Here is a 2,381-nt window from a genome sequence, read left to right as displayed (position 1 = left end):
GTGTAGCCTGTGTGATAATGTTATCAGGGTGGTAAGACATTGGAGTGGTAAGCTTTGAAGCATATTGTCCTCCCCTCCTCCTCTTTATTGTTTTTAATTATTCCGACTACGTGTGCAGCTCCAGACAGTGGTTGGTTTTATTTTTTTAATTAATGAGCTGCTGTCCCTGTGGTGACGGCTTAATTGGCCATGTCGGACAGACTTTTAGCACACTTTGATTCAGATCCATACAGCCGTGATGAGAGACGGAGGAGGAGCAGTGGGAGGAGGAGGAGGAGCAGTGGGAGGAGGAGGGGCAGTGGGAGGAGGAGGGGCAGTGGGAGGAGGACGTGTTTGATTGTGACTTCACCAGATTTCACTGAAGAACTGAGCGACCGTGGCCACCAGGGGGCGCTCTGAGTCAAAGCTCAAAACAGGAACCCATTTGTTTTTTTTCAGCTGTGTAATGCAAGTAAATTAACACATGTATTTTGTTATTAACATTGTGATATTATAAACCTGAAAATGCCCCAGGTTGCAATCATGTAGCATGAAGAAAGTCTCACTCCTCTGACTGTGGGATGTTTTGTACATTAACGTTCTTATTTGTGCCTTCATTTCCAATCTTATATGCTAATTAGAACAAACTTTAAGGACTATCGCTGTAACTTTCATTGCTATATTTGCACAATTGACGGGGAAGGGCATTTTCTTGTGATGTTTAAACAACCAAATATATAACAGTAACATGTTTTATGAGGGTACAGGAACACAGAACATATTTTTTTTTTATCTTGGCACTCGCTAAGCTGCTGTGGAAGACCAAAAGATGTGGTTAAAGCTCTGGAAAAAGCTAGTAAGCAGACCTCGAGTTAAGACAATTTTGGTAACGCTTTATTTTACAGATACTTTTCCTTCTATTTTCCCCGGACGTTTTCTGGTCATTTCAAAGTAATTCTAGTTGGAAGAGAGGCATCATAACCTTCAGCTGCGGTCTGTAGACAAACAAATATAGAATAAAGTCTCCAATTATAAAAAAAAAAAAAAAAGTTCCTATAATTAATTCCAACATACATATTTAATTCAAGGTAACAAAAAATCAAGCGTTTCTGACCCTTTTGTTATTGGTGGTTGTGTGAAAATGTTTTCTTTTAATTTGAATATTTGCACTTATACTTGTTTGCTTTTTATTACGAAGATCCGTTTCTTAAAAATGAAATATATTGTCCAGAGTTTACATGTTTTCATATTAAACAGATTTTCTGAAATTTAAAATGTTGCTGTTGTCGTCAATCTTATAGCAAGACAACCTCTCTAAACTTCTCACATGGTTTTATTTCAACAATTGTTTGAGGTCAAATTTCCAAATATTTGACACAAAAAGTAAACGGAGTGAAGTCCTAAAAAATACAATGCAAATGTGTGTATCAGAGCTTTATTGAAGATTAATATTTCACATAGAAAACATTAATACTAGACAACACCTGGGTACATTACTTGAGTAAATGTACTTTGTTACATTTCACCACTGGGTAGAAATACATTGAAAAGAAAATGCTGGTCTGTCTGATTTAAATTATTATTGATTATGATTATAAAACCATTCTCAGCCTAAAACTGGACTGTAAAAAAACAACCTGGACTGAGTCCTGACGATCTGATTGGTGGAGCAACATCAAAGGCAGCCTGGAGGTTACTGTGGATCCTGGCAGTCTGCACGGTTCACAGACCTTCTGCTGCGGGGCTGAGCTCTGCACCGGGGCTCCAGAAACTGAAGAGCTGATGTGTCTCTGTCTCTCTCTGTCTCTCTGTCTCTCTCTTTCTGTCTCTCTCTCTCACTCTCTCTCTCTCTCTCTCGTTCTCTTTCTGTTTCTCTGTCTCTGTCTCTCTCTCTCTCTTCTGTCTCTCTCTCTCACTCTCTTTCTCTCTCTCTCTGACTTTCCTTTTCTCTCTTTCTGTCTGTCTGTCTCTCTCTCTGTCTGTTTCTGTCTCTCTTTGTTTCTGTCTGTCTGTCTGTCTCTCTCTCTTTCTCTCTCTGTATGGCTCTCTCTCTGTTTGTCTGTCTCTCTTTCTCTCTCTCTCTGTTTCTGTCTGTCTCTCTCTCTCTGTTTCTGTCTGTCTGTCTCTGGTTCTGTCTGTCTCTCTCTCTCTCTGTTTCTGTCTGTCTGTCTGTCTCTCTCTTTCTCTCGCTCTCTGACTTTCCTTTTCTCTCTTTCTGTCTGTCTCTCTGTCTGTCTGTCTGTCTCTCTCTCTCTCTGTCTCTGTCTCTCTTTGTTTCTGTCTGTCTGTCTGTCTCTCTCTGTTTCTGTCTGTCTCTCTCTCTTTCTCTGTATGGCTCTCTTTCTGTCTCTCTTTTTGTCTGTCTGTCTGTCTCTCTTTCTGTCTCTCTCTTTCTGTCTCTC

The 2,381-nt window shown here is 40.1% G+C and overlaps 1 protein-coding gene across 2 annotated transcripts in view; it reads left to right on the top strand.

Annotated features, from left to right (window-relative positions):
• grb7 (growth factor receptor bound protein 7) overlaps positions 1 to 1,248 on the top strand; it is a 21,260-nt gene extending 20,012 nt beyond the window's left edge. For both annotated transcript variants that reach the window (XM_078279435.1, XM_078279434.1), the window contains exon 16: positions 1 to 1,248. This exon is cut by the window's left edge and continues 313 nt beyond it. The gene's annotated coding sequence lies outside the window, so the exon portion shown is untranslated.
• The last annotated feature ends 1,133 nt before the right edge of the window (positions 1,249 to 2,381 follow it).

The sequence above is a fragment of the Sander vitreus genome, chromosome 21 (assembly GCF_031162955.1).
Source record: "Sander vitreus isolate 19-12246 chromosome 21, sanVit1, whole genome shotgun sequence".
Classification (NCBI taxonomy): domain Eukaryota; kingdom Metazoa; phylum Chordata; class Actinopteri; order Perciformes; family Percidae; genus Sander; species Sander vitreus.
The sequence above is the reverse complement of the archived record's forward strand: the minus strand, read 5'-3'. Positions and strand labels throughout refer to the sequence as shown.